This window comes from Acinonyx jubatus, chromosome B2 (assembly GCF_027475565.1).
Source record: "Acinonyx jubatus isolate Ajub_Pintada_27869175 chromosome B2, VMU_Ajub_asm_v1.0, whole genome shotgun sequence".
In the NCBI taxonomy this organism is placed as follows: domain Eukaryota; kingdom Metazoa; phylum Chordata; class Mammalia; order Carnivora; family Felidae; genus Acinonyx; species Acinonyx jubatus.
The window spans coordinates 53,435,947-53,458,643 of record NC_069385.1 but is presented as its reverse complement, the minus strand read 5'-3'; the positions used below and the strand labels follow the sequence as shown (position 1 = coordinate 53,458,643).

General features: G+C 44.7%; 1 protein-coding gene across 5 annotated transcripts in view; it reads left to right on the top strand.

The window, feature by feature from the left end:
- The window catches only part of FOXO3 (forkhead box O3), a 126,595-nt gene extending 116,068 nt beyond the window's left edge, over positions 1-10,527 (top strand). For all 5 annotated transcript variants that reach the window (XM_053222396.1, XM_027057143.2, XM_053222397.1 and 2 more), the window contains one exon: positions 5,727-10,527. The gene's annotated coding sequence lies outside the window, so the exon portion shown is untranslated. The remainder of the gene's footprint in view (positions 1-5,726) is intronic.
- Positions 10,528-22,697: the final 12,170 nt, after the last annotated feature.

Below are 22,697 nucleotides of genomic sequence, written 5' to 3'. Positions count from 1 at the left end.
GTGCTCCATAAGTATTCGATTTGGGGGTTTTGCTCTGCTTTCAAGGAATTCAGCATATTGGGAGTTCAAGGTCTAAAAAAGTAACCATCTGAGCACTATGTTATTAAGTGCCAGGTGAGTGGCTTAGGAGTTTAGTAGTGAACAGCCTGGGGAAGGTGGGGCTGGAGGACTCCTCTCGACACATGGGTTGATTCACCTGTGTGGGGGAAGCAAACCAGGCAAAGTGTGATTGAACCTGACCATTGGGTGAGGAGGGTTTGAACCCCTCAGCAGTAGTGGGAAACAGAGCCTAGGTGAGGACAGTGGAGCCTGAGCCCACAGGTCTCTGCCAGCTAAGTTTTGGGGATATTATAATTAAGGTTACATAACCATGAGTCCAAAAAGACCTAAACATCACTTAAAGGCTTTTGCCTTTAAAACGATTCTTTAAAAGATGTAATACAAATTTTACATGCTATGCTATGTGGTTTGAAAATCTAAGACTCTTAAGAAAATATGAAATCTCTACAACTTTGCTGTCAATGGTAAATTAATATGTATCCTATTTCTGCCATGGTAATCACCATATTCGACCCTGGGGGCATAAAGGCTATTGGCTAACATAACCTCTGCCCAATATAAAGACAGAGATAGGACATTCTTCAGTGAAACGTATATTAACCATCAACAATCCCTGCAGTTTAAGCCACAGGACAGTCAGTGCCTCTCTGCAGGTCAGCCCTGCCTTCATCCCTCAGCTGTGACACACTAGGATTGTGGTTCCTTCTCCTGTTTCTTCAGTGGTTTATCAGTACAGCATAAAGGCTGCGTGGAGGGCAGTCCACACTAGGTCCAGATTTTGAAGTGTCCTGGAGGGAAAGGCTTGTCAGCGGACTCTCACCAGCCTTCACAGACAGGCTTCACCTGCCCCCTTGAAGAACCCAGGAATTACTGGGATGTAGCAGAAAGGAGTGCTCACACAGGTCAAGCTTTAACACAAACTGAACTTTTTTTTTTTTTTTTTGGGAATAGCATGGGTAGCTGAGTGTCTTTCCAGTGTTACCTTTGCCATAAAAAGCTCCTTATAGTAAGCTTTCCTATGACATCCCCACCTTCTCTATAAATATTTACTTGCCCATTAAAAAGCATCAGAGGGGCGCCTGGGTGGCTCAGTCGGTTAAGCGTCCGACTTCGGCTCAGGTCACGATCTCGCGGTCTGTGAGTTCGAGCCCCGCATCGGGCTCTGGGCTGATGGCTCGGAGCCTGGAGCCTGCTTCCGATTCTGTGTCTCCCTCTCTCTCTGCCCCTCCCCCGTTCATGCTCTGTCTCTCTCTGTCTCAAAAATAAATAAATGTTAAAAAAAAAAAATTAAAAAAAAAAAAAGCATCAGCGCCTATAGGCCGTATTTCCTAGGAACTTGACTTTCCTTAAGTGAGGCTCCTCAAACAATACAAATTTGGCCTCTAGCCTGACCAAACTTCCATACCTGTTCTGTTTCTCTCATAAATTATTCAATGTCAAAAGTGGCAAGTTGACAGCATTTGTCAAAATGTATTTTTGTAGAGCTGCACCTCCTAATTCCTCTTCCCTGGCAGTTGTGGAGGACGGCATGATTTGGCCAGCATCACAGGCAGACGGCTGGGTTGTAATCTGCCAGGTCCCTGCTATCACAGGTGACCACCAGGCTGGTTCTCAGGTGCTTCCATAAGTCATCTTCATCTCCCACTCGAACCTGGAAGATATTGAAAAATTACCAAATTAAACCAGAGTGTTGGGTCCATCAAGTGTGTTCTTGAGCCGCTCCACGTTTGGGCTGTGAGGATGGGCTCCAAGGGATCTGCTGCCATTTTGGCACTCCCAAATGAGACGTGGCTGCCTAGCCCAAGATGCAGAGAAACGCTGTTTTTCCACGGGTGACACGAGCTACAAAAGCCTCAGTGGATGGTGGCAGATGGTTGTGGCTCATGATGGATTTGGTATCCCAGAGATCCCTCTGGGGACAAAGCAGAGATGGTGACAGGCAGGCATTTCTTTGTTCCCTCCTCACAAGTGGAAACATTCAGATAGTCTGAAGCCTTCACCTGTTCTCTGAACTCCACATGAGGTTTCCTTGTCAGATTGAGTGAGCATTGATTCATTTCCTTCTCTGTCCTAAATATTCCATATTTAATCCCCAGCTTATCCTGGGGGTTGCAGGTTTGGCTTAAATTAAGTTTATGTTTAAAGAGTGGGGAGAGTGGTGTTTCACTTTGTGTTTTCCAGGCAGACTTCCTCCAAACATCTTGCGTTTTAGCTAGGAAAGCAGTGGATAACCTTCCCGGATTTGTGGGTGTGTGAGCTGCATGCTACTGGCTCGTTTTCCTTCCATGTCGGATTTGGTATTGGGGTCCTATTCCTTTCCTCTCTGCCAAAAACATGAAAACACTACTGAGAAATCCAAATTTGTTACAGTGGAGTTATGTTGTGGGAGGACAGCAGTAGGGACTTTTATGTTTTATTTCCAGATTAAAGTTGATTGGGGTTGTTATGTTTTGTGTAGAGTTTTTTGGAGGCGTTGCCCTTTCTTAGAACATCATGTGATTTAGTGGTGATAATTAGTTAGAAACTTGTCTTCCCTACAGATGCCAAGATTATAGAGGGACTTACTCTCACCAGAGACCAGATGACAGCATCCATAGATATTTTTAGAACCGGTCTCATCATTTGGCTTCTCCATTTCATTTTCCTTGCATTAACAGCCTGATTTCAAACTTACTGGGCAGGGAGAGGGGAGAGAGGGGACCTTCTCCTTATTAAAGTCACTGATGGGACAGAGCAACATTTTCTTTTCTTTTAGGACAACATTTTCATATTTATTCTTAGTTGGCCCTTTGCCTAGTAACTGCAAAATGATAGCTGCAATTCTCTTCAGCTGTATGCTTCCTTTTCCTTCCAAAAGTTTTGCTTAATCTGATGTGTTTTTAAACTTAGCATCAGCATACTTAAACCTTAGTTCACTAAACGTCTTCCTTTAAACAATGTAAGAATAGGGGAGCTTCATTGAGACCTACCAAACTTGTACCCAACCTGTGCATCATTAAATTCCCAGCTCGGGAGCTGGTGTCATCATTTAAAGTGTTTCATCTATTTTTTCGGTCATTGATAGAGTCAGATAAACATGTGCAAACAGTGAGCCACTAAAGAACAGCTAAAAATCTAAGGCAGATAAGGAGCTGTGTTCTTTGTGACTATTTTTAATCATAGAGTCTTCCTAGTGAATGGTGATTTGGTGTCCCTTTTAGAAGAATGCTTGTATTTCTGTTCAACATTTATCTGCTTTCTTTATGTTTTCAAAATATTTTACAATCTCTTTGCTTTCTATTGCAGAGAAGAGTCACCTTTATGTCCTGTGGAGTGAAATTTCTTTATTACATTTGTCCTTGTGAGAACTTCTTCTAAACCTGGGCCTCTCCTCTCCTGGCTTCTCTTTTAAGCACAGGGGGTTTCCTGAGCAGATTGGGAGGCATTGCCTGAGAGATCCCCAGGGAGCACCAGGACTTAGTGCCACTGGGGGCCCCAACGCATTCTGCAGAAATGGAAAGAGTTCTGATCAGTGCATTGCCTTTTTAATGATAACTGTTCCCAGAAGATTCTGGGCTTTGTGATGACGGAATGTGTATTTGGCCTGAGGATTGTTGTGGGTTGTTGCTCTAGACTGCCCAGTGTGGGCCTCCTGCCCCTGGTTTCAGGGCTGATGCCCTGTTCTGCTTAGCATGATGCCATGTTGAGGGTTATAGGTGCCCTCTGCCCTCTTCCCTCCTACACTGACCCAGCTCCAGCATGAGAGCAAGCTGCATGCTCTGCCTCTGTACTTGGGGAATGAATTATGTCACCTTCCCAGTATGCACTGGTTTCCATGGCTGAATAATTAACACCAGAGGGAACCAGGATGGGGTCTGAATTAGGTAATGCTTTACAGCTTCTCCCTTGGCACCTGGGGACCGTAGTCCCCTGACAACTAATTGCATAGTGATGTTAGACTGTGGTTTATTAAGTGTTATTTGAAGGAAGAAACCAAAGAATATTGTCTGTACCTCTGTCCATTCGTGCCTCAGTGGTCCCAGGCAGAGTAGCTAGAATAGCACTGGCTCACCCTAGATGGCTAAATTCCTCACAGATACTTAGATCTGGTATCTGTTTTTAGCTTTTTCTTTTTTTTTAAGTAATCTCTACACCCAACATGGGACTCGAACTCAGCATGGGACTTGATCTTGGGTCAAGATCAAGAGTCACATGCTCTACTGACTGAGCCAGCCAGGTGCCCCTCTTTTAGTTTTTTAATGTTGTGAAATCAACAAGTCCGGGATAATATTGTCTAGTACCTTTACAAAGCAAAAAAATCCATCAGCCAGGGAAGCTGGCTGGGTGGGGAAAGGGGGCCTTTTTTCCCTTCGTTCTTGTCACTGCCTCCGATAAAACAACCTAAGTACTTCTGTTTGGAGCTGTAACAAGAGTAACTGTGACCATAGGTATGTAACATCATAAACACTAGGCCCTGCTGTCTTTCTGAATATTGGTAGTGAAAGGTAAGATTGCCAGCCAGTCCAGCCACAGAAGAGACTGAAGTCATAGGTACATTTGTGAAAATTCCAAATGAACCTAGTATAATATCTGTTCTAAAGAGGGGAGAAGTAGATGTCTGCAATGCGTGAGCATACTGGTGCATATTTCGTGACTTGCTTGCCTTCTCAGATGAGAAGATCGTGAGTTCCTGTTGCTTCACTACCACTTTTCTATCCATTTCTCAGCTGAGAGCCATTTTTCCCTACCACGACAGCTGACGCTGTCTCCATAAACAAAAGGTCTTAGGTCTTGAGGTCAGCCTTGTCGATTCCTTTAGCTACATCTCTATGAGTACACTTTTTTTTAATCCTTTAACTTTTCTGGGCTCAGGGGTCACATGAAGTCTAATAAGACTGTAAATTCAGATGCTCTGAGAGGACCTCTCTTGTGCATCACCATTGAAGACTGTTGGAGGCAAAATAATAATAAGTTGTTAACTGCTAAAGGGATGTTTTGTGAGAGGGCTTTTTGGCCGTATATGTGTGTGTTCTATAATTGTTTTCTCTGCAGATTCTTAATATAAAAAAAAATTCCTAAGACAGCCCACTTAGAGATCACTTACTCCTTTCATGGTGAGCGAAGTCAAGATAATCTCTGTCCAGCAGTACAGACTGATTAAGCCTTTGTGGAAAGTGGCCATTTCAACTCCCCCTGATATTGGATGGTAAACAAGGCCAGTGAGTCCATATAGCCAGTGAAAGAGTACCAGAAAAGCACCGCTGGTCTGCTTAGGGTGACCACTTTTTATGGTTTTAGCATGAAAGGTCCATGTCCCAGGACATCTCTCAATCTGAAGTCGAGAGCAAAACCCCATCTGTACCCTGGACTTACCTATCTTAAAAAGGCCTACTGAAACACCACCTTTCTTTGTTAACCTCCCGAAATGGATGACCTCGTTTCCTCTAGGCTTTTTCAACTTGAGAGCATCCTGTAATGAAGCCCAGAAGTGAGGTAAGTAGTCTCCATGATTTATCCTGGGTTTTCAGACCTCTGAACCTAGTGTAGCAAAACAGCTTTACTATGAGTACTGTTAGCTTGGAGGTGAGGTGAGGGGACAGGAGGCTGGTGAAGTGTGACCCTGAGGTGCCTACGATTGCTGTTTGCATGTTCCTAATCACCTCTGGTTTTCTTTTCTCCTTCTGCAGACCCTCAAACTGACACAAGACCTACAGAGAAAACCCTTTGCCAAATCTGCTCTCAGCAAGTGGACAGTGATACCGTTTACAGCTTAACACCTTTGTGAATCCCGCACCATTTTCCTAACCCAGCAGAGACTGTTAATGGCCCCTTACCCTGGGTGAAGCACTTACTCTTGGAACAGAACTCTCTATATATAAAGTATGCAAAATCTTCCTTGTACGGGGTGATGAGCCACCTGCCAGCAAAGGACAGCATCCTGTCAGCACCACCCACCCTCGTTCAGAGCACACCGTGAGCTCCTGTTGGCAATTCTGTGGTGTATTCATATCACGATGGTTTATGGGATGTTTTAAGTGTTGTTTTTGTGTTTGTTTTCCTTTGACTTTCTGAGTTTTTCACATGCATTAACTTGCAGTATTTTTATGTTAAAATGTTAATCATCCTTCCCCTGGCAAATTTAAAACCAGAAGGAAAATGTTGCACCAATTACTGTTCTGGCTTTGGTCATCACAAGCATTTGAACCCTTGGAACTCCATAAACTAACAAATTACATAAACCAGAGGGGGATTTTCTTTCTTCTTTTGTTTGGTAGAAAGCTATCCTTTTCTAAAAACAAACGATGGCACAACTGTTTGCTGTGCACACCAGTTCAGGACTGAATCCTGCACAGGCAAAACGAGTGGAGTGTGGCACTCGACCCAGTGTGTTTTAGTTCTGAGTCAGGTGCTCAGGGGGTGAGACCCCCAGCACCTAGTCTGCAGTTGCCAGGTCAGTGGGTCTCTTGGTCTCCTGGCATGATCCTCAGCTAATGCAGTGAACAGTGATGGTATGTGGGTTAGAAATTAGGATGCTTTCAAGAATGAAATCAGCTCAGCTGCCCACTTGTTCCCAAATACCACTAGAGGATTTAGTTTTAAGGAGAAAAGGAAAAAAAAAGTAGTCCTGGTTTGCTTTGCAGAAGAAATGAACTCACAGCGAAGAATGCATGAAAAGTACAAACCGGAGTCACTATTTTCCTAAAATACACACCCTTGATTATTTTCAGCCTTGCTGTGTATAATCTGATCTACTAGACGTGTATGAGTGAGAGGCAATAGCATACAAACTGATTTATATATATATACGTGTGTATATATATGTATATATATACATATATATATATATATACACACACACACGCGTGCACATATATATATAAAAGCTTAGACTGTAATTGTACAAGTGACACAATGAAAGTACAAGATAGGGCGGTTTTGACTTTATTTTTCCCCACTTTTCTGTTCTATGGATTTCATTTTGTTTTCAAAAAGTTATGGTGCTGTATAGGTGCTTTCTGTTTAACCTGGAAAGTGTGATGATATTAGTTACCCTCTTTGGTAGACAGAATAGTTGGGAACACCTTTGGTACATATGAAACTGTGTAATGAAGCTCTGATTAGCACAGCATATGCATACTTCTCCAAAGTGATATATGAAGACTCTTTTCTTTGCATAAAAGCATTAGGCGTATAAATGTATAAATAAATTTTATCATGTACAGTACAAAAATGGAACATTCTGCATGGACGTTAGGAATACAGGCTAGTATTTCAGCACAGACCTCCCTGCATGAGTTCTCGCTGACACTTGCACTATGCAGTGGGCACCGACTCCCTTCCACCAACACAGACGTGCCACCCCACCCCCTGCACCTACCACCGGCCGCCAGGGGCCCCTTTGTGCACCTTTGCTTTATGATTCCTCTGGGGGTGATATTGGTGGTGATAACAGCTCCTAGCATAATGAAAGTTCCATTTGACGTATTGTCACACGTCTTTCCCGCCTCGCGTGGGTTGTCATGTTTGAGTGATGGCCCTGTTGATTTCACCCTGCCTTTTACTGAATCTGTAAATTGTCGTGCAATTGTGGTTATAGTAGACTTGTAGCAATATTGCCTTTTCTAAACTGCTACACGTTTGTAATCTTCATTTTAAAAGTATGTATAATTTTTAAAAATATGTATTCTATTCACGTGGTCTGCTTGTCAGTGAGACAGACTTTTGCTTACTGTATTCCTTTATAATAATGCTAGCTGCTTCCTTGATTCCTTGGTAGTCTACTATATGCAGGAACTGTTGAGCATCCGTGAAAGAAGGCTACCTCTCTGGGTTTCTAAGAAATGCTGCCCTGGGTGGGGATACAGTTTAGAGGCAGCCACAGCAGCTGTGGGACCGAAGGGTATAGGGGTATCAGGTACTAGGAAAATCCAGAGGGCTTACAGGAGTAGATCCCAGAGAATTTCTCTCCTGAACTCAAATAAAAAAAAAAAGTAAACTAACAAAAATATGTATTTGCCTTTGCAGTTTTATAGACCCTGATTGCCACCTTGGCAGTAAGAAGAGCAACCCTCAAATATGTTTCAACTTTAAAATGTTGAATTCCTTTCAGACATGTGGCATCTCATTTATTCTCCTTTTTTCTCAGTGTTTGTTAGATTTTAGGCAGAATGTCTGACAGAATGTCCTAGAGCCAGATTATAATTTAATCTAAAACAGCTGAGGGAGGGACAGGAGGTATGAGAACAGGGCTGCCACAGAACACGTCAAGAATATGGAGGGGAAGGGGTGCTTTGAATTTGTGTGTTTTTTTGTTTGTTTTTTAATGCAAATAGCATCTACGTGTAGAGCATTGTGGAGAGTCGAGATCAGGACAAAGTCCAGTGCCAGCATGAGTTCCAGGTGGGAGTCAGGTAAGAGCGGAACAGTTAGGCCTATCCAGGATCACAGCAGCCCTTTTAGCCATGGCCACTGCCAGCTGGCCCTCCACCTGGAGGCCAGGCTCCCTGAGACTTGCTGGGTTCTTAGGTGGTCAGACGGGGCAGAGGTGCGACCTGACCTCCATTTCTTATACTGAGACCACTTTCAGGAAGGCCCACCATGTGGCGTTCTGGGTGTCATGGGTCCTTCTCAGTAAGCTTTCTGATCTGGAGCCTCTCAGTGGAATACTTAGTAGGCTCCGGGGGCCCGGCAGCTGTAATGTTTGCATCCTGATGAGAACTATTCCAGGCTGTCCTCAGCCTCTAAATAAGCTGCTCTAGGGAGCCTTCCACTTTCTGATGGGAAATTAGAAGAGTAATGTTGAAAACATGACATGTACTCTGGGGTTCTGTTCTCCCTTCAGGTCTCCAGAACCAGATACCTTTTACCAAAGTCAGAAAAGAGCTTTATCGTAAGCCTTCACTGTCCTGGTGTGAGAACAGACTGCCAGGTTCAGCGTACCCATTAACTGTGAATGAATCTGAGGTCGATTTCCTTTATTGCATCCTCTTCAATATAATGATTGCTGAAACACGTGTTTTCTAAAAATTTCACAAGTTTGTCTTTCCTGTTAACGGGAGGATTACACACACATGTGTAGTACGAGGTGGACTTTGTGGACTTTGTGTGTGTGTGTGTGTTTGGTATTGAGTTTGGGTATTGTGTGCGTGTGTCACTTCACCACCCTGAGGTCAGATCCTCATGACTCCTAGCTCAGGACAGCTCTGCCAGGTCTCAGGGTATCATTTCAGGTGGCTTCTGATCTTGTTAAAGATGGCAGGGACAGACTTCATCTATACCCAGTGGACCCCGCCTGAAGAAGAAGGAACATTTGAATCTCTTGGAAAGACCTTCAAGAGTAAAGCGGTCATTCAGCCAGTCCTATTTTGCGTGCTCATGCCATGGGCTGGCAAAGGGAAATACAAATGTTACCCTTTCTCTCTGAAAGCAGAAGCAAACCCTGATAGCTCTAACTCTGATTTCCTTTTTCTTGCTGTAGTTGGGGAACATTGTAAGATTAGGCATACCATTGTATTTTTTAATTTAGCAAAGTTTTTGTGTAGAAATGCAATCACTGGCAAAGAGGTACGAAAAAGCCAGCCTCTCCTAAAGACTGGGGGCAGCAGGCACGATGAGGGTAAAGCGAAGCCCTTGTGAAATCATGTCTGCCAAACAAGATCTTCATGCAGATGCCCAAGTAACTGAAGAGTATATTCTATTTGATCTAAATCATCAGTAGATAACATTTTATGCAGTTTAAATGAATGAACTATTTTCCTCTTTAGTTTTATTTGTGTGCGCTTTTCTTTGATGAATGATTGGTTCTGAGGCCTCTGCCACACTCCAGAATTACTTGTGTGGCTGCTTTAAAAAATTGAATGTCTGGTCACTTATTTCTCTAAAATTATCTCATTGCCTGGCAATCAGTCTTCTCTCGTATACTTGTCCTAGCACATTACATACATGGGAAATGTAAACAGATGTGAAGGAGGACCAGAAAAATGAGTTAATACTAAAAAAAAAAAAAATGTATTGTGCGTTTTGGCTTCACATGTTTAACTTTTTTAAGAAAAAAAAGTTGCATGAATGGAAAAAAAATCTGTATACAGTATCTGTAAAATTGTCTTACCTGTTTCAATTTCTTGCTCATTCCCCATTCAGACTAGAATTAAATATGGTGCATGGCCATATTCAAACACCTAAGAGTCAAGCAGCTGATACTTTGGTTTGAAGCACCTCATTCTTTCTTTCCAAGCGAACACTATCATATTGCATTCTTACTGAGGATTTTGTCTAACCATACATTGCCATGAATTAACTCTACCACCTTTCTTCCCAAAAATCAAAACCAGTTTGATCTGGGAATCTCCCCCTTTCCAAATGAAATAGAGATGCAGTACTTAACTTTCCTCGGTGTTTGTAGATATTGCCTTGTGTATTCCATTTACAGCCGTAATCTAGTTTGTAAACGAGATGGTGACGCATGTAAATAAAGCATCAGTGACACTCTGTCTCACTCCAAGACGTCTTTTGTTCTCTCTTCCCCATCCTTTACCTCCAGACATGAACTAGCTGCATTTATGTCAAGGTCTTCCTTTGGAATTCCTTCACAGGCTGGGAGAGGCCCAAAGCTTGAAAGACTCTGTTGTGAACTCTCTAAACTGAATAGTCTAGCAAGCTTTTTCTTCAGCCAACTTTCAAGCTCCACAGACAACCAGACAATTTAATAAAAGCAGATTTATGGCATCATTCATGGTGGCTGATCGTCATTTGGGTGTGCACAGAATCATGTTGCCCTGGAGGAGCTTTTAAGTAGGAAGGCAGGATTTAGACTCTCTGCCTTTACTGAGTGTCGGAGATTTTGACCTAATAAGGTCCTCCTTGTGTGAGAGCAGCAGATGAGCACCGGTCATCAACAGAGCCTTCCTGCATATTGAAAATCACACACACACAATATTTCAAACTTCTGGTGGCAACAGCACAAATATTTCCTTGGTATGTACGTTTAGGGCTTCTCAGACAAATGAGCAGGAACCCCACCCCATCGTAAAACTATCCCTCATAGCCTGAGTGGCATTTTTCATTTTAAAAGACATAAAAATGTTTCATCTTTTAGAAACTCCCTGGGATTGGGTTCAAAGTCCCAAGGAATATGATGGACTCTTATTTCAGATCAAGTAGGTAAATAAGTTTGCCCTTTGGGATAAATTTTCTATTGGTTGAGAGTCATGCTTTCAGAAGTTTGTCCTTATCATTGTTTTAATTACCTATGAAGGTAAAACCTCAACATCTTCTAATACCAAAGCCAACTGGGAAAACATTTAATTTGATTTTGTCTCCCAAAAGATTAAAAATAGAAATCTAATACTAGCTATCCTAAGATTCTCAGTAGGGAGTTCTCCTAAACCAGGTAAAAATTCAACCAAAAACCAATTAAAGTTAATGATCAACAATTACCAAGTTAAGTGTGGCAGTGGCCCAGACTGATGAGCACCAGGAGAACCAGGACCTGGGCCCTGCCCCCATGAGTTTAGAGGTATCTGCTCCACCTTGATGAATAAAGGGCTAATTCTTGCTGACTCTCTCTGCTTCTGGGTTAAAGAAGAAAGAATTTGGATTAATCTCTACAACACTTTAGGGATTCAGTTTTGCAAATCAAGTTCAAGTAATGAGGGCAAACCTTTAAGCTAGCAAATGTGACCTGCATTAAGCCAGTCACACACACAATGGCTGGAATACAGGGATCGAAGGTAGAGGAAGGTGGAATTCCTGGCTGCTATCTGCCAGATGCTCCACCCCATCCCCACACAGCCTGTCCCCTGGGACATGGAAAAGAAGGGAGATGGCTACCAGGGAAGGGTTGGCAATGGGTAGGGGAGCATATTGGTAGCGTGGAGGTAAAGAAAGGAGCGTTCAGAAGGGGACTTACCTTAGCTCTGCTTTTATCTCCAGCTGAGAGAAGCAATGGTGCTGGGCTCTGAGGACTAGACACCTTTGGAACTGGAGGAAGAGGAGGACTTCCTTCCAAATTTGAATGAGGAAAACTATCAGCAATATGTAAGACCTGAAGGGGTGTGTGTGTGTGTGTGTGTGTGTGTGTAGTTCTGCCAAGTGACTGTCCTATAATAATGGCTCAAAACTGCATTGTTGCGTGTCTTCTCTGAGGACTTCCTAGAAACACTACAAACATCCCCACTCCCACTCAGGTAAGAAAAATGTTGATTCCCTTCTTGTATTGGCACAGGGCCTCCTCTGAATCCTACCTCACCCATCTGCACCTACAGTGCCAGGCACAGTCTTTGTCCCAGAGAGATGGGCCTAAAGGAGCTGGAGTGAAATGTAGGGCTGCTGGCACGAGTTCTTACGTGGGTGAATCCTACGAATGATATACTAAGAATATGATGGAGGGGCAGAGGACGTAAAGCCAAGGTGACCCAAAGGAGGGGAACATTTGAACAGAAAGGCAAAAATGGGTTGAGTTTTCTGGTTCAAGTGATGAATCTCAAGGACAGAGGAGGCAGGAAAGATTGGACCGTATTTGGGAAACAGTGAGTAGTGGGCTTGTTTGGGGCTTAAAGAGCTCAAGGAAGTTCAATGAGAAGTCAGACAAGGAAAGTGGGCTGCTAGAAAATTCTAGAACTGTGGCTTGGACTCTGATAGTGGAATGGGAAGAGGGCAGGGACCTATTTTGAGTGAGCCTTTAGAAAGGGCACACCGTGGGAGGTGGATCCTAGGAGAAGGATGTTGAGGAAATGAGAAGTCATGGTTTTTCTGGAACTATTTTCACAACATGCTACCCACAGAAAATGATGAGTGTATTGCTCATTGGGATGACAGAGAAAGCTGCTCCAGGTCCCGGGCCCTAGAAGCTGCCCCAAGGCTGACAGGTTAATAGTTCTCAGCATCCTTGTGACTTTGCAACCCAGGTAAGAGTCCTGATCTAGCAGAAATCACAGAAAACTTAGTTAAGTCCAGAAGATTTTGGCTTTCAACTCTTTACCTTGTGTACAATTTTAATTTATCAAAGTGGGAGTGTATTACTTTTATAAAGACACCTACAGTTTCATGCTGGGACCTATCCCTAGGAGACAAATGTCCATTTTACCTGGCAATTGGGTTACAGAATTTTTTGTCAAAATTATCTTCATTTTGTTGCAGTGTATTTAAAAAAAAAAATTTGAAAGGTAATGCATTTGCATGAGCCAAGGTGGAAATCCTGGCTTTGACTCCTAAGACTGCAAGAAATAAGCAATAAGGTGGGAGAAGGGTATTAGGGTGTAAAAGTGGAGATAATGAGGTGACTGTACTGTTCAAAAGGAATCTGATAGGGGCGCCTGGGTGGCTCAGTCGATTGGGCATCCAGCTTCGGCTCAGGTCATGATCTCATGGTTTGTGAATCAAGCCCCACGTTGGGCTCTGTGCTGATAGCTCAGAGCCTGGAGCCTGCTTCAGATTCTGTGTCTCCCTCTCTCTCTGCACTGCACCCCCCCAACTCATGCTCTGTCTCTCAAAAATAAATAAACAAAAAATAAAACATAAAGGAATCTGATAAACGAATAGTATCACTGCAAAGTTATGTCTTCATAACTTTGGATTTCCATAATTTCATCCTATTAACATCAGTATAGGGAATGCCTAGCCAGAACAAAGGAGTATTACGCATCAATTAAAATAATAGTTATGAAAGCTCTTCATATATTTAGAAAATGCTCATATCGGATATGCTCTTAGAAATGTAATTATTGCTGTCCTATTATAACCTTATGTATTAATATTAGAAAAAAAAGAACAGAAATAGTACCGCCAGTGTAAACTATGGATGGGGAGAGGTCCTAAAAGGAAAAATGCAAAAATTGAATAATTCTTGTGACACTTTTGGCCTCAACACTGAACCTTGGACCTCAACTGTTGCCACCATGAAGTATTCCTCAGTCCCTCCTCCAAATTCAAAGTCAGAGGGCAGTGGCATCAGGAACCACGAACCATGTTCTGCTCCAGTAGGGGAGGAGGGGCTCTTCCTCCTGCCGGGATATTCCTATTGGATGACTCCCTCAAGTAGGAGGGGATGCTCATGCTGGAACCTGTCCCCACAAGACAAGTGTCTTTTGGGTTATGGAATTTTTGGTTAAAATTATCTTCATTTTGTTGCACTGTATTTTTAAATACTTTGAAAGTTAATTCATGCACAAGATCCAAAAACCAGAAAGCATGTAGATACACGCAAGAATGTTTTCTTTTCTTCCCTGGTGTAGTTGTCCACATTGTTCCTCTCACCTCAGAATTTATTGTGCATGCTTCCAGGATTTCTTCTGCACCCACAAGCAATAAAAACACAAATTCTTATTTCCCCCTTTTTATTACCCAAAAAGTACATTATACACACTGTCAGGCATCTTACTTTGTTAACTACTTTCTCACACATAGAGAAAATATCAGTACATAGAAAGCCTCCTCGGGGCGCCTGGGTGGCACAGTCGGTTAAGCGTCCGACTTCAGCCAGGTCACGATCTCGCGGTCCGTGAGTTCGAGCCCCGCGTCAGGCTCTGGGCTGATGGCTCAGAGCCTGGACCCTGTTTCCAAGTCTGTGTCTCCCTCTCTCTCTGCCCCTCCCCTGTTCATGCTCTGTCTCTCTCTGTCCCAAAAATAAATAAACGTTGAAAAAAAATTTAGAAAGCCTCCTCATTTTATAGTACCATAGCACCCCATTGTATTATTATATCATAGCTCATATAACCAGTAGTCCCCTATTGATAGACAACAAATAATTGTTTCTAAATGTTATTATCAACAACACTGCAGTGAATAACCTTATACATATATTACATACACACGTAAGTATCTTTGTACGATTAATACCCAAATTTGGACTTGCTGGGCCAAAGCGTACATGTACATTTGTGATTTTAACAGAGATTGACCAAACTGCCCTCCAAGGTACCAATTCACATCACCAACAATATAGGAGAACCTCTGTTTTCCCACAGCCTCGTATTTTTAATGTTTAAAATTTTTTTTTTGTAACTTTTATTTATTTTTGAGACAAAGAGAGACAGAGCATGAATGGGGGAGGTTTCAGAGAGAGGGAGACAGAATCTGAAACAGGCTCCAGGCTCTGAGTTGTCAGCACAGAGCCCGACGCGGGGTTGGAACTCACGGACCGCGAGATCATGACCTGAGCCGCCGAAGTCGGCCGCTTAACCGACTGAGCCACTCAGGCGCCCCTATTTTAAAAAATTACATTGCAAGTCTGTCTTTCCCTCTTCCCCTCCAAACTTCTTTTAGTACTACCTAAGGTAATAAGGGCCCGGTGCGAGGGAGGGATGCAAGGTAGGAGGGGCTAAGGAGGCAGAGTCAGGGCAGCCTGGCAATGGCTGGGGACAGAGGAGGAGCTGCTGGCGTTCAGTTAAACACCCATCCTTGTGCCAGCACGCTGAGGATCGTGGTGCCAACCTGTCCATCCAGTCTGGCCACAGGCCCCACCCCTCACGCCACCAGCTTGGACCGCCCAGCCTCAGGGTCAGCAGCCTGACCTCACAGCTGCGCTCCCTTACCTCCCAGAATTCCAGAGGGGAGCTGTCACCCGAAGGAAACCAGTCTGGTCTCTTTGGCACCAAACCACACACCTAGACCTATTCATGGCAAGATTGCACAAGCAGCTGGAGAGCAGCCCGGCTGGCTGGGCATGGGGAGAACAGGGCCACTTGTGGGCCAGGCCATGACCCATCGGTGCCCCCGGCAGGCCTTCCAGCTTTCAGAGCAGGGCTGTCCCTGGGGGCGGGGGAGGGGAGGGTTCTGCGGCCTCAAAGTTCTGGCTGGCTTCTCCTCCTAAGTGGGGGAAACCTGTCCCTCCAAAGGAAAAGCTCTAACACTCTCCTGTGAGCTGGTGCCCCACGAGCTCTCCTTCTGCCCTACGGTGCAGGTAGGAGGGGGAGCCTCTCCTTAGCACAGAAACCAGGAGGCCAGCTTTTACACAAGAGGAAACTGAGTCACTTAATGACTAAGCCCTTCATGTCTCTGTGGGGAGCCAGTGTCATGGAGTAGGGGAGGGAAACTCAACTCTGAAATGGGACAGATGTTGATTTGAACCCAGCCCTACCTGTTCCCTAGCTGAATGATGATTAGGTGGGTCAATTAACTTCTCTGGGCCTCTATTTTTTCTCGTGTGAAATGGGAACAAGGCTGCCTGTGTTGTGAATTTCGAGGATCACCTGAGAACATGCCTGTGAAGGATTGCAGCGTGCTTCCCCATCAGCAGGAGACCTTCGTCAGAGTCCTCTCTGTTTACACACAGCCCATGGGCCCACACACTGTGGGATGTTGGATTTTTTTTTTTTTTTTTTAGTTGAAGTATAGTTGACACACAATAGAGTATATTGGAACAGTGGTTGCAGATGTACAACACAGGGATTTGACAAGTTTGTAAGTTATGCTGTACTCGCTGCAAGTGTAGTTACCGCCTGTCACTACGCATCACTCTTACAACACCCTGAACTGCATTCCCTGTGCTGAGCCTCTCATCCCTGTGACTTACTCCATAAATGGAAGCCTATATCTCCTGCTCCTCTTCACCCATTTGCCTGTCTTCCCACCCTCTCCCCTTTGGCAAACCATCAGTTTGTTCTCTGTATTTAAAGGTCTGGCTCTGCTTTTTGTTTGTTTGTTCATTTGCTCTGGGGTGTTGGTTTTTATCATGTAAACATATAAAACAAACTTTGACATATTAATGAGCCCCATCAGTATAATTAGACTGCACAGTAATTAAGCATGAAAGGTAACCAACTTGTAAAGTTTTCCTGCTCTCATTTTCTTTGATGTTCTTTGGGATCTGTTAGCAGTACCCGTGTGCATGGTCCATGCTGTGTGCAATAGAATCATCATCATGATCACAAAGAACTCAAATGTCACGGGGGGGGGGGGGGGCTGTTGGGAGGCTTGTTTCTGGTCCTAGCTCTGCCATTTAATACTGTGTGGTCTTGAGGGAGTTATTTCCCTCCTTGGGGCCTCGGGTTTCCCCATCTGCAAAAGTCTACTTCAGGAACATTCCACACTTCATAAGGCTGTCATTATGGGCCCAGATATGGAGCACACATTTCACAAGCCACAAAGCAAGTACCAGGACCACAGATGCTTCTTTGAGTTAGGAAGTCAGCAAATGTTAATTAATACATTCGTTTTCCAGAAGGGAAACTGAGGCAGAGTCCAAAGTGGGTTTAAAGGTTCATGGTTTCTTGCTACTCCCCAACCCTCTGCCTTCAAAGCCACACACTTTAGGCTGTGAGACCCTGGAGAGAGAGTTGGGGTACAGCGCACCCTAAGGAGGCAGGAAAAGGATGGCAGAAAAGGAAGCAGAGATGGAGGAGACCCAGTGGGAAGGGGACCTGCGGCAGAGACGGCCGGGGAGGGGGTGGGGGGAAGGAGCTGCGCGCGCCGTACACAAATGTTAGCCCTATAACCGGCCTGCTGGCATTACAGTGAGACTCTCTAATTTGTGTCCTAAACAAGTGGAATTACACAGGCAGCGCCGCAGGAAGGGCTCTCCGACAGACACAGGGCGATCCCCTGCTCCTTTGAAGGGTACCAGGAATGGCAGCAGGCTGGGAGCCACTGGTGTAACGAAGGGAAGCTGTCGGCCCCCCACTCCCCCACCCCTGGCTCCCCGCCCCTGTCCTCCCGCCACCGCCACCGGTGTGTGGGGGAGGGGCAGGGGGACAGGCAGGCAGGCGGAGAAAGAGGCCTCTGAGTTGACCTCTCCCGGATGTGCCTGGATGGCATTTCCTCCGTAGACCCCTTCCTGCCCAAGGCACTCTAGTGGCCCTGCTGGGTGTTTGGAGAACAGAATGAAAGCGAACTTCCCTGGGCGGTTTAAAGCTTTTAATTGCCCTGTGTGTACCTTCCCTGAGCGTCAAGGCTCAGGCCGCCTCTCTCCCGCTTGGCCCTGCCCAGGGTTAGCTCCACTCTGGGACAGTCAAAAAACTTTCCACTGGGGCCTGATTCTGTACATTTAGGTTCTTGTTAAGAGAAGCCACTTGTTAACTACAGAACTGAAAGCAAATGTAACTTGGACAGCAGCGAGACGTTTCTATAATAAAAAATGCACGGTTGGAAAACACTCCTATGTGCGAGCCTGTGGACCTCCTTCTTCAGAAGCCCGTGGTGAGTGGCACCACGTGGATCTCAGAGTCAGACACTGTGATGGGGCCGGCCTCTATCCTCCCTGTGACCTCGGGCCCTTGTGGTTTCCTGGGGGTAATAATACCTCCCTTTAGGATTCTTATGAGGATTAGAGCTAATGCATACAAACACCTACTTACATATTTACCCTAGAATTCAACGCATACTTCCTGAGGGCCTACTGTGTGCCAGCACTGGTCTAGTTAGTGGTTAAGAGCTCAGGTCTTTCATTTTAGAGATTCACCTCTATGGAGCTTCTGCTCAAGAGGATACTTCATTAAAAAAGAAAAAAAGAAAGAAGAAAAGAGCTCACCAGCCTTTAGAAACAGAAAAGTAACCTTAGTCAGGTTACCTAACCCCCTGCACCACCCTTTTCTCATCTGATGAATGGAGAGGACAGTAATACCCCTACCTGGCCATGTTAGTGTGAGTGTTAAATGAGATGCTACGCCACAGCACTCAGTGTCTGGTACAGAGCAAGTGCTTGATGAACTTTAGCTGTATTTATCAGTACTTTGGAATTGCTCAATAAATCAAAGAACGTAGATTTTGTAACTGGGTTTCTAAAATGTAGTCGCTCTACCTTCCAGTGACAAAGGAAAGCAGATATTTCAAAATGAGCCCCTGTGGGGATGAAGGGAGCTTGCTAAAAACTCAGATTCCTTGGGTCCATTTCAGAAGTGCTGAATCCGCATCCAACGGGGCCTGAAATTCTGCCTTTTCAAACATTGTTTTTCATGATTCTGAAGTACACTAAAGTGTGAAAATTCCTGGGAGTAAGAGGTAAAAATGCTCCGCCATTGAGGGGGATTCTCTGTGGTGTGCAGAATAATGGCTCCCCCAAAGATGTTCATGTTCTGATCCCTGGAACCTGTGACTATGTTAGGTTACAAGGGGGAATTCAGTTAATAGTAAACTTTACAATAAGGAGATTACCTACCCAATGTAATACATGTGTCCTTAAATGGAGTAGAGGAAGACGGAAGAGTTAGAATCGGCGGAATGGCATTGTGAGGAAGACTCCACTGGCCTTGAAGATGAAGGAACGGCCCCCAGGGTGAGGGATGTGGGCAGCCTCTAGAAACCAGAAAAGGCAAGAAAATGGATTCTCTCATAGACCCTCCAGAAGGAACACAGCCCTGCTTGATTTGAGTCCCATGAGACCCATTCTGGACCTCTGACCTCTAGAATCATGATAAATTTTTGTTGTTTTAAGCCACTAAGTTTGTGGTGATTTGTTACAGCAGCAACAGGAAAGGAAAATGTCCTCTTCAAGCACGTTGGATTCGTGTCGCCAGATCTGGAAGACCCATGAGGCCCAGCCTTGGGCTAGGGTGGGAGCCTTGAATGAGGGGAGCGACAAGGGAAGGAGCCCAGCTGCCCAGTTGAGGGCTGCCCTCATGGATTTGCTGACCCTCTTTTTGTTATTTTGTCCTTGTTCACTTACTCTCTGATATTCACGACGGCTGTTGAACAGGACTCACACCCATCAGGGAGGCTCAGAGTGTCTACAAACTGCAAACAATCTGGAGGCCCAGGGGATCTCTATCATGTTTCCCACCTCAACCAAGAGGGCCTGAAGCACCTGCAAATGGCCCAGAACCCTGAGGAAAGGGAAAAGGACATTCCAGGAACCTCCCAAGTGGAGTGGAACACTCCTTCCCCACACCCAGATTCTCTGGAGACGGGAAGATGAAAAGCAGTTCTCACACCCACACCCTCCCAAGAGTGGGCCTTGCAAGGACTGCCACATCCCTTGGTTCTTTGCTCTCCAGGGGCTCCTCGGGCACTGGGCTAGCCTGTAGCCCTTCTTCTCCTCTCCCCCTGCTACTCCCTTCCCTGCCACCTCGTGCTTCCCCTGCTCTCTGACCTGCTGAGACCCACTGAGTGGCAGGCACTGTGCTGATGGTTTTACATGCATCATCTTTTTTTTTCTCCTGATTTTATATGAAAATCTTCAAACATACAGAAAAGTTGGAAGAGTGATGACCCATATTACCTGTCACCTCAAGTCAACAATTCTTTACTTACTTTGAGGGAGAGAGAGAGCGCGTGCATGCGAGCAGGGCAGAAGGAGGGAGAGAGAGAATCCCAAATGGGCTCCTGGCTGTCAGTGCAGTGCTGTGCAGTGCTACTTAGTCTCACGAGTTATGAAATTATGACCTGAGCCAAAATCAAGAGGCAGACACTCAACCAACCAAGCCACCCAGGTGCCCCTAGATTCAACAATCCTTAACATTTGCCAGGTTAACACATATATAACACAGGTGTGTATGGTTTTGTTTTTGCCAAATCTTTTGACAGCTCAGCCATCATCATACCTCTAAACACCTCGGCATTCATCTTTCAAACCCCGTAGGATCCCTGCAAAGTCAGTACAGGTATTGGCCCCAGTTGACACCTGAAAGATTTGAATGTAAGAGTTTGAGATTCTCAGAAATGGACTTTCTTGCCCAGAATCACGCAGACAGTGAGCAACAGAACTGAGGTTTGAAGCCAGGCTCTCATCCTGTCTTCTAGTTGAATGGTTCTAGAGCTCGGAATTATGGTCATTGCAGAAGGCAAGCCTCTGGCTTTGAGTTTCTGTGAAAAAGCTCAAAACATTTCGGAGAGACAAAATTTCATCTTAAGAATATATCCTTAAGGTCAGAGCTACCACTTTCCAAGAGGTTGGGTATTTTCCGAGATGCCAGGTTACTGGAAAAGATGTTCAAGGTGCAGGCCCCAGAGGAACAGATCGTTAGGGATGCAAGACTACTGCTGCTGGAATGAGGTAACGCTTCGGAGCACCCCATCATGTACCTGAATGTTCTCCCATCCCAAATCGCCGTGAAATTTTCCTAGTTCACTACTCACTAAATGTGTGAATAGGACTTCATCCCCTTTGACTATTCGACACTCTTAAAGTCTTATTTTACTTTATTTTTAAAAGATTTTATTTTTGAGCGCCTGGGTGCTCAGTCAGTTAAGCATCTGACTTCAACTCAGGTCATGATATCTCAGTTCGTGAGTTCGAGTCCCACGTCGGGCTCTGTGCTGACAGCTCAGAGCCTGGAGCCCACTTCAGATTCTGTCTCCCTCTACCTCTGCCCCTCCCCGTCTTGCACACTGTCTTTCTCTTTCCAAAATAAATAAACCTTAAAAAAAATTTTTTTTAAGATTTTATTTTTAAGTAATCTCTATACCCAATGTGGGGCTTCAGACAGAACCAGCCAGGCGCCCCCTTAATGTCCTATTTTAGCTTTATATTTCAGAAATGGTGAAACATAGATGTGTTCAATAAAATACAAAATTTAAAGGGAAGGGGGCCTGGCTGGCTCTGTGGGAAGAGCGTGTGACTCTTGATCCTGGACATAAGTTCAAGCCCCAAGTCACCATGAAGCAGGAGACAGGCTAATTGTCCTCATTTTACTGGTAGAAATTCCAACGCATACAGGATGTGCACATTATTCCCAAATAATGAAGAAATGCTGAATGGTGGGTCTCAAAATGTGGACCATTAGCCACCTGAACCCAAACAACCTGGAAAGCTTGTTTAAAATATAGACTCCTGGAGCACCTGGGTGGCTCAGTTGGTTAAGCGTCTGACTTTTAGTTTCAGCTCAGGTCATGATCTCACAGTTTGTGGGTTCGAGCCCTGTGTTGGGCTCTGCACTGACGGCATGGAGCCTGTGTGGGATTCTGTCTCTCTCTCTGCCCCTCTCATACATGCTCTCTCTCTCTCTCAAAAATAATAAATACATAGATACATACATAATAAAAAATAAATAAAATGTAGCATCTGGGGTTTACCAGGGAATCAGGTCACCAAGGGATGGGCTCCTCTTAACACCTTACCCAGGTGATTGTTCCTAACCCAAGCCAGAGAACCAGTGGCTAAATTCCCAGACTATGACACCACACTAGGTACACTATTCTACCTACTGCAGCATTATACTATACTATGGGACTCGCTGCCAAATCGCTCTACTTTCTCAATGACCCATTTGTAAAAATTCTGAGTAGTTTATTTTTTTTATTTTATTATTTTTTTTTAATTTTTTTTTTCAACGTTTATTTATTTTTGGGACAGAGAGAGACAGAGCATGAACGGGGGAGGGGCAGAGAGAGAGGGAGACACAGAATCGGAAACAGGCTCCAGGCTCTGAGCCATCAGCCCAGAGCCCAACGCGGGGCTTGAACTCACAGCCCGCGAGATCGTGACCTGGCTGAAGTCGGATGCTTAACCGACTGCGCCACCCAGGCGCCCCCTGAGTAGTTTATTTTTTAACTTTTAAAAGTTTTTTTTAATTTACCTACCATAAAATTCACTCTTTTTGATGTACGGTTCTAGGAGTTTTAACAAATGTAACCCTGTAACCCCAACCACAATCAGATTACGGAACAGGTCATAATTCCCCCAAACTCCTTTGAGTCACTCCTTTCTAGTCAAATCCTTCCCGAAACTTACCTCTGGTAACCACTGATCTCTTCCTAGTCCTGTAGTTTCGCCTCTTCCAGAATGTCAT